Raw genomic sequence first — 10,059 nt, 5'->3', positions numbered from 1 at the left:
TATATATATATATATATATATATATATATATATACACATATATATTGTATAAAGATCGTGGGTAAGGCCAAAACAATTCAAAGTAAATGCAAGGTAAATCACCAGAAAACAAATATGTGAATTAATGTAGAGTTACCTTGTATTCAATATTTCAGGGCTATGACCCCTTTTTCAAGAAATTGATGAATGTTGCCGATGTGCGTGTGGTGTGTGTGAGCAGGTGTGGAGTGGACATGCGCAGAGGGGTAACTGATTAGAGAGTTTCCAGAGGGCTTGAACTAGCATATTAGTGAACACTTTATTAACAGTTTATCATTCAAATGTTAGAAAACTTCTCTTAAATCTACTTCCATAAACTACTTGTCCTCAAACTTAGGGGCCCACATCAGTTACCTTATTCATTGTATCCTTATTTCTAATCCACATGACTAAGCGATGTTTTGTGAAAATAGGCAGCTCCTCACTCTTTTGGGTGAGCTTAAATTAGGATTCACTCTTTTTTCTGCCAGTTCACTCTTTATTGCTTCCCTTCTAATATGTTCTGCTCATCATAGGATGAAGAGGCTGTGCTAGGGCTGCAACCAGATTTGTAACCAACTATGCTCTAGCAATTAGAATTTTCTGCTTCTCCTACTGTCTTGCCTTCTTCTCTGCTCCACCAGCTCTTCATTGGTAACAACAGCCCTTACATGGCTCTTGTTATCACAGCTCTAAAAACTCTGATTTTTATTTCTGTACCATATTATACCCTCCATCTGCTCTGTCAACTGAGTACAGCTGTAGTAAAGCACTGCAGTATTGAAGATTAATAAAGACCTGCAAATCCATAGCAATCTCTCCCAACTATATATTGCTCCTTGTTCCTTATGCACCTTTCACTTACCTTTATTGCTCTTCAAAGACAACAATTAACCAGGGGTCTAGATTTCCAACTGTTACCTTTATATTAGCTTCTCCAGTGTACTGGGACTCAAGCTCATTTAGTGAGGTTTATGCATAAGACCTGGCTATCACTGCACCTTTCCCTTTGTCTTGATGGTCAGAAAAATAATATTATAAGCTTTATCCCACTCTGTGTACACAATGATTACCTTTACATCTGTCAGAATTTCCCTTCACTGACTGTATAAAGGAAGACATAAAGACCCTACCTCCCTTCAAGGGACAAAGCAAGTCAGTTTTCTCATTGCCCATTCTTAAATAAATTCTATTGAGTCCCTTTCAAATATGATTTTTCCCCAGCTCTATTTAGGGCTGTGATCTGATCATGCTTAGAAACTGTTGCCAATGATTTGGGTAAAACTGTTGTCTTCATGTCTGTATTTCTCACTTGATGCTAATGTCTATGTATGAGCTTCAATGTTGTCTTTATTTTCTGTTTGCCAACAAATATGTGCGTGTATGTGGTATGGGTGTTGCTGTTATCACTTTTATGTCAAACAAATTTGCTTTCAAATATGAAATTTTGACTTTATTTTTTCAGGTGTATCTTTGTTTTATCACCATATTTTTTATCCTGTTTTTTTTTTTTAATCTTGTTTACCTTCATTAGATTTTGTATCTATGTGTTCGAAGGTTTTTCCTTCCTTGTCTTCAAGGTTTCCTTCCTTGTTAACAAACAACTCACTGCATTTCTCATTGAGGAAGACATGGTGATTATTGAAAATAAGAAATTAGAATAAAATGTTGTTTGAAAGACAAATCTTCTATCTACCCCAGGTATTGGGTTAAACATCTTAATGTATTGAAATTCTCTGTTTGTAAGATATATTAAAAAGAAAATTTGGTAATAATCCAGTTTCATCTGCACCATCACGAGGGATGTTCTCACACACCAAAACAACAACAACAATAAGAGGAATAGTAAACTATTGTAAAGACAACCACAAGTGAAAGACTCACTGTAAAAATGCTTGTGTTTTTATTTTTAAGATGGTAGGATATAATTTGGTGAACATTTGGCTACTATTTTTAACAGGGTGAGTGATTACACAGATAGTTAGTTATGTAGTAATTTATATAGACCGGCAGGCAGGCAGGCAGGCTGAAATATTATGTACAAAATTGATAACACTCAAAAGTGAGATTGAAGTAATGAGAAATAGGAGAGATACTCTGGAAGGTTTATATGTAAAAAAAAATGGTTATTTTGAAAGTAAAGATTCTGAGAGATTTATCAATCAAGTCAACAGTTAAGAAACAGATCTCACAATGGGAGACAATTGACGGTTAGTGGGAAGTGTTGTGCTATGAGATGGCAGGTGGTCAAGTGAGCAGTTACTGAAGGTGGGGGAAGGGAGGAGGTTACCATGGTTGAGGAAGGACGAGAGATTGGATGGTGAACCAGGGATGAAAAGAATTCTCTTGGAAATTATGAAACATGAGTAAACTATTTTGTATTTGAGTGAGAAATTTTTTTTTTTGTATTTGAGTGAGAAATTTAGTGTAATATCAATGTCTACAAAGAAAGGGCTGTAAGCATTTGGACCAGGTTCCTTGACTGAGAATAAGCTTGAGTTGGGGTTTTCTTCTTCTCTTTGCCCACCACCGTCTTCAGAAGCACTACAACAGATCAATGGCACTACCATCTCTTCTATGACTAAATCATAAAAATAAAAACTACAAGAATGTTGTTGTTATTTTTGTTATTTAGCCCCAAGTTAGGCTTGATCTCTCAGACTTATGATAAAAACTGCTTTAGCTCTGGTGCATCACACCACTTAGTTCAACACCCTCTTCTGGCTCACAGGTGCTTATACCAAGCAAGCATTCACACCCAGCTCCATATAAAAATCACCCCTATTTCATAATATAGACATCCTCTACATTTCCATAGATGCCAAAAACTAATTCTAAAACTGCTACATAATTCTTCCTCCTGTTCTCTAACATCCATTGACACCAATCCAACCTTGTCCTCAAACAATAATTCTTACTAACACACAATCAGCACGTAGTATTCCCCTCCAAGACAAATCTTGTGAACCTTACAGATAGGCCATCTCTGCTGTCCAGATTACACATCGACTTCACTCTTAAAAGGGATGCCAATCCATATGTAGAATTTACTCTTCCACCTCAATGCCTCACTTCACTCTTCACCAGAGTCATAGACTTTGCAGTTCATAACTCTTCTTTGCTCTCACACTCATTCCATGCTGATAATTCTCAGTATAGAAACGGAATCTTTTGAAATCCTTATTTCTTTAAAATATTTATGTTCATCCCTTACATACATCCCTAAATATCAGACACCAAATGACACTGATCTCTTTCCCACCTCCAAACCTATCCTCCACCAAACTATAACCATCCCAGTATCTACTGACTTGATCAACCACAACCTTATCACCATTACCAACCACACATCCACATTCTACACAAGGTTCCATACCCACCAGTTGTTATGGCACATCAAGTCAGGAGATTGGTAGGAGCTCTGCGAGTTCTACACTAACTACTCTTGATAATATATATACTTCACTGTACTCCTCTATATCCACCCAGCCACCACCACCACCCCCCAAAAAAAAATCACTGCAATAAGTCCCAACATCACCACTAAGTAGTTTACATGTTGCTAGGCTACAAAAGTTCTGATAAGAGAAAAAATAGAACATACAACTTGTGGAGAAAACCACCCACCCTACAAGTTTGGTTTCTTCTTCCTGGTACCGCAACTCATACAAGACCAGCATTTGAGCCATCTGAAGAGGTGGCAGAGAGGTGGGGGACACATTCCTCAAGCTCACTAAATATATTCCCTCACACTCTTTGGAACATCCCTTTCTATCCCCTTTGTACTACTTATACCCCACCCCCACTGTTCTCTGTGGGTAGACCCCAATACATTTCCAACACCATCTATTTCTCTGTCACTCACCCTCTCTCTCTTTCTCTCTCTCCCTCTTTCTCTCTCTCCCTCTCTCTCAATCTCCCCCCCCCTCTCTCTATGACTGTCTCTATCTTTCTCCCTAAGTCACTCCCACGTTCTTCTCCATCCTGAAGTAGCCAAGTGTCTCCTCTATTGTAAGACAAGTATCTCTGTCCCTCTATCAGACTTTCATCTCTTGCCAGTCACACAGCCATTTCTTTTGGTTCCACTCCCTCTCTCAGCTGAGAGGCCTTTGTCTTGCAAGCTACTTGGCAACCCTGCTGGTGCTGGTGCCGTGTAAAAAAACACCCAGCACACTCTGCAAAGTGGTTGACTTTAGAAAGGGCTTCTTCCAACCATAAAAGTCATACCAAAACAGACAAATAATGGTACCCGGTGCAGCTCTCAAGTTTGCCACCTCCTGTCAAACTATCCAACTCAGGCCAGCATGGAAAACATGTTTTCCATCATGGTGATGGTTCTGTGAATAGTGCTCCTGAGGAAGCTTCCATACTTGCTACCTGCTTTGCATCCAGTTCCACATTGCATTCACCAAGAACATATCCACCAAAACTCAGACTTTCCACTCCATGTGACTCATCACTATGCTCAATTTCACACCAAGAGAGAAAGTATCTTCAGTCGCTACAAACCATCAATACTACCAGCTCTGATAATGTCCCAGATCACACCATCACAGTGTGTGTACTAAGGAACTCTTTCTCTTGCTCTCTCCCTCTCTCTCTCATTCTCTTTCTCACTTATCCACTCTCAATTTTTCTCCTTCTTTCTCTTCTCTCTCTCTCTCTCTCTCTCTCTCCCACACTTTATCGACTCTGCTGTGCCCTGTGCTTCAGGGTTTTGTCATCACACTCTTCCTCCTATATACCAACGACTAAATTGCCATCACCACCCACAACACTCACTACAATACAGATGGTACCAACCTTCATTCCATCCTAAACTTCTGTTCCACACCTAAGCATCATCCATGTTTAAACCAGACACACTGTGTCATGTCTGTATTGACTCTGGCATCATGCCAGTCATGTCTCCTTCAACAGCAAATAATAATAATAATAATAATAATAATAATAATAATAATAATGATGATGATAATAAATATAATAAAAGCAAAAGTCAAACATAATAATAATAATAATAATAATAATAATAATGATGATGATGATAATAAATATAATAAAAGCAAAAGCCAAACATAATAATAATAATAATAATAATAATAATAATAATAATTATAATAATAATAATAATAATAATAGTAATGATTTCATTTATTTGCCACAAGGACGACGGACGAGGGGGACAATACAAAGACAGACATATAGTGTGGTGGTTTGCATATAATGAAATGATGAAGAAAAAAAACATAATAATAATAACAACAACAAAGATTGTGGAGGGTTTCTACAAAAGTAATCTCAGATGTTATAGGTGCTCTGGGTACCGTCACTGTCAGACATAACAGTTACTTTATTGAGATTAGTGAAACTATGAGAGTTGCATTAATTCTGAAATCTGCTCTTTTGGGAATAAAGATTGTAAGAAAGATCCTCAATATCTAAGGAAACTGGTTGTGACCTGGTATCAAGGACATTGGTTCCTAATGTAAAGCATTCACACATACCATGAATAATAATAATAATAGTAATTAATAACGGGATTTTCCAGTCAACACTGACTGAATGATCCAGGCTAATCAACCAGACATAGTTATTAAAGACAGGGAAGAAAATACTTGTACACTAATAGATGTAAGTGTTCCCACTGATAAAAATATATCTGTCAAGGAAATTGACAAACTAAGTAAATATAAAGACCTGGAAATTGAAATACAAAAGATGTGGCATCTTAAAACGAGAACTGTTCCTGTAATTGTAGGTGCCTTAGATATGATAAAAAAAAGGGATGACAGAAACACCTAGATAAGATCCCAGGAGAACCATGTCTCAGAGAAATCCAAACGACTGTACTAACAAGTGCTGCCCACATCTTTAGAAAAACCCTATCTATTTAAATGTCTGTGTTGTTTTACATGAAGATATTTCACTACTTCCCCTCCCCAAGCTTTCAGTCATATTGTAACATCTCTTACCCTTCTCTTGCCCCAGGAAATTGGGTGTGTCTCAGCAAGTGACTGTAACAAACATGCAGATTAAAAGTTTAAAAAAAAAAAAAAATAATAATAATAATAATAATAATAATCTGAAAACTTTAGAAACACTCTACAATCTAGGTGTATTTCAAAAATTGGCATTACTTGGAACTGCACACATATTGCATAAAGTACTGTCTGGGTGAGGTCCTTGTTGTGACTTGATAGACCGTACAAACCCCCAGAAGACACAACGTCTTCTATCGACAACATCACGATATTGGATACTGTGCCATGTCTTAAATAATAATACTACTAATAATGATAATAATGGTTTCAAATTTTGGTACAAGGCCAGCAATTCTGAGAAGTGGGTAAATCGATTACATCAGCTCCAGTGCTTAACTATTATGAACCCATAAGGATGAAAGGCAAAGTTGACCTTAGTGGAATTTGAACTCAGAATGTAAAGACGGATGAAATGCTACTAAGCATTTCTCCCAGATTGCTAACGAATCTGCAAACTCACCACCTTAATAATAATAATAATAATAATAATAATAATAATAATAATAATGATGATAATAATAGTAATGATAATAATAACAACACCAATCACTTCACATACCTAGAGAACAACATGACACCCCATCCACATTCCAACATAATAGTATACAGCTAAAACCCTCACCACCCTTCCAAATACTTCGCTAGATTTCACCAGACAAATACACTTCTGAACATCTCAAAGACTGATCTTTCTCTTTAGAACCAGAAAATACTTCAATCCTCAACAACTATTAACCTTTTTAAAGATCAGATGAGACTTCCAATAGAGTACCACCCCCATTTCTGGGACTTTGATTGTGCTACACACACACACAGACACACACACACACACACACTTTGTCAGTTGCGACGATGCATGTTCTAGTTGATTTAATCAATGGAACAGGCTGTTCATGAAATCAACGTGCAAGTGGCTGAGCACTCCACAGACACATGTACCCATATCCTAGTTCCCAGGGTGATTCAGCATGACATAGAGTGAAATACTGGTACAACTCATTTTTGCCAGCTGGGTGAACTGGAGCAATGTGAAATGAAGTGCCTTGCTCAAGGACATAATGTGCCACCAGGAATCAAACTCATGACCTTACAATTGTAAGCCAAATACCCAAACCACTAAGCAATGTGCTTTCTCTTCAAATACCCCCCACACACACATTCTAGATTACATCACCTGTCTTTGAGAATTTGTGAAGACCAACGATATAGTCCCTTCCTCTAGGCCATAACAATGAAAAATATAAAAGAACCCCTCTACCCAACATTTGTCAAGACATCAGTCCACCATTTTAGATCCTTCATCACTGTATTTAAACTTACAACCCAAGTGATAGCACCACTTTCTCTCTCTCTCTTTCCCCACTCTCTACTCCCCCTCTCTCTCTCTATCTCTATCTAGCTAGCTTAGCTAGCTAGCTATCTGGTCTGCCTTTCTCTCCCTTTTTCATTTTCATTCAAAAGGTTTAAGGTCTCAAAATATTATATTCTCCACTCCCTGCTAGCATTAAGCTTATTCCAAACATCCCCACCAATTCTCCTCCAACAGATTATTTGTTATCGACACACACATCATTATCTGCAGAATTTGTTTTAACCTGAATGTATCTTGGGTTACATTATCTAATGTATCATTCCTTCCTATTTGTTTTTAAGATTACAAGGTATAATTCAAAAGAGGCTTAGTTGCTGTTCTACGTGGGTGTTCAGTGGCTGGCTCTGTAGGATGTGATTTGAGGGAGATTTGGCAATTATTTCTAGCAGATTAATTGACCACATGAAGACTTTCTCGTTGACTCAGAAGATTCTGATTTAAGGGAGATTTGGCACCTATCTCTAGCAAATCTAGTAACCACATAGAGGTTCCTTGTTTGGCTAGCTAGGTGTAATTTGAAAAAGATTTGGCAGTTCTTTTTAGCAGGTCTAAAGCTTCCTTCAGTTGATTCCTTTACACCTCCCTTTCAGCTTAAATGCTCTTCTGAAAAGCATGAATATCACAACTTCCCAACAATATCCATCCTTCTATAAAACATTAGACCAATATTATATTCTCAATAACATGGAGTGGGAGGAATATTAAACTTTGGACATTTTGTCAAATTGAATTCTTGTTGTTATGGAAACGTGTACTACCACTACTGCTGTTGTTGTTGTTGTTGCTGTTGATGACGTTTAGATTTTGGCATATTGCAAGATTTGATAGTAAGTTGCTTTAGTCAACACCTAACACCACCTCCCAACAATTTCTACACACACAGTTCCATTTATAAAACATTTTTTCTCTTCTTTTATTCCCCCCCCCACACTTTCTCATCCCCTTTACCACCTCCCTTTATCTTCTCCTACTTTAGCTTCTACGTTTTCTTCTCCCTCTCTTTCCTTATCACTCCCTTTTATCTTTACCTCTCACTCCCTTTTACATCTTATACAGCCATCATACCTCTCTACTAGCATTGTTATCTTTTTCTCTTCCCTCCCTTTTTTTTTTCTAACTATAACACACTCTGTCTATCTCCTCCCACATCTATTTAACTATCTCTACATCCTTTAACATCATTCCACCCCACTCCACCCCTATATACCTACTCTCTCTCTCTCTAACTCTCTCTTATATACATACACAGAGGCGATCTATCTTCCTCTCTTCTTACCCACCCTCCCAGCACTGTCTTCTCTCCAAGAGACTGAGTCAGCTTCCTATGTCAAGATAACAGTTTTCATAACCCGGGGACCATTCTACTTATTAACAGTTCCAAACCATTCATCCTCCACTTTCTTCTATAATTTCACAGGTAAGTCACTTAAAGTTTACCAAAATTTCTACGTGAATTAGTTTGTTGTTGCTGTTGTGAATTATTTTAGTCACTTATTAAAGTAATTTTCTCTTACAACACAATTATTGAAAAACTTAAAAACAGTTATATTTATCTGTCCATCTGTCTGCTTGTCCATCCATTGGTATGTCTGGCTATCTGTCTAGCTCTTTATATGTACACACACACACACACACACACACACATACATGCACCCATGCACATATATATCATAATCATCATTTAACATCCACCTTCCATGTTGGCATACAGGTTTATATATGTAAAAAATATATACATACATGCATACATACCTATATATATATATATATATATATATAGATATATATATATGTATGTATGTATGTATGTATGTATGTATGTATGTATGTACGTATTACATATATATATATAACCCATCATATACAAATAAGGGAGGGCACATATACATTTAAATATGCAGAGAAATATCACAATATATATATATATTTTGACATCGACACAGTTTCTAATCAAAACATTCCTCATTATTGGGCACACATGGTTTCACGTTTATAACTCATCAAAAGAACGTAGGTACTAAAATTATTTTTGATGTTGCGAGGGGCATCCAGCCATAGAAAGTATGCCAAAGCTGAGATTGGAGCTTGACATAGCCCTGCAGCTCACTGAATCCTGTCAGAACGTCTAACTCCTGCCAGCATGGGAAATGGATGTTAGATGAAGATGCTGATGATGATGTGTGTGCGTGCATATGTGTGTGTGTGGATCCAAGGAAGCTATTGCACAAGCACTGTTCTGAGTGCACTACTTCTTGTAACAGAAACAGCTGTAAGCACTTTAATCCTTCATTCATTGACATACATACATACATACATACATACATACATACATACATACAAAAACCTGGAAAAATTAGGGTTCTCAAAACCTGAAAGAAAAAGGCTGATTAGAAGACTACAGATTCAAGCCATCAATGGAACTGTAAAGATATGTAAAACTTTCCAAAAATTTAGCACATAAATACATATGCATGCATCTAGACATAAAAACGCATCCATAAAACAAACATACAAATCTGCGCATACACTAACACCAAATACTGCACACACACACATATGCACAAATACCTAGATGATGTTGATAAACGTTCCAATGAAGGAGCCTTGAATCTATGTTAGAGTCCGGCT

At 37.1% G+C, this 10,059-nt stretch overlaps 1 protein-coding gene across 22 annotated transcripts in view; it reads left to right on the top strand.

Annotated features, from left to right (window-relative positions):
* LOC106871616 (tripartite motif-containing protein 45) overlaps nucleotides 1–10,059 on the top strand; it is a 248,443-nt gene that overhangs the window by 31,206 nt on the left and 207,178 nt on the right. For 7 of the 22 annotated variants that reach the window (XM_052973680.1, XM_052973672.1, XM_052973663.1 and 4 more), the window contains exon 1: nucleotides 8,685–8,848. The exons of 1 other annotated variant lie outside the window; for it this stretch is intronic. The gene's annotated coding sequence lies outside the window, so the exon portion shown is untranslated. Of the gene's footprint in view, nucleotides 1–8,681; nucleotides 8,849–10,059 lie in introns of those variants that run through there. 14 more of the 22 variants (XM_052973623.1, XM_052973646.1, XM_052973583.1 and 11 more) reach the window with 5 other exon arrangements.

The sequence above is a fragment of the Octopus bimaculoides genome, chromosome 1 (genome assembly GCF_001194135.2).
Source record: "Octopus bimaculoides isolate UCB-OBI-ISO-001 chromosome 1, ASM119413v2, whole genome shotgun sequence".
Taxonomy (NCBI): domain Eukaryota; kingdom Metazoa; phylum Mollusca; class Cephalopoda; order Octopoda; family Octopodidae; genus Octopus; species Octopus bimaculoides.
This window is presented reverse-complemented; position numbering and strand designations above follow the sequence as displayed.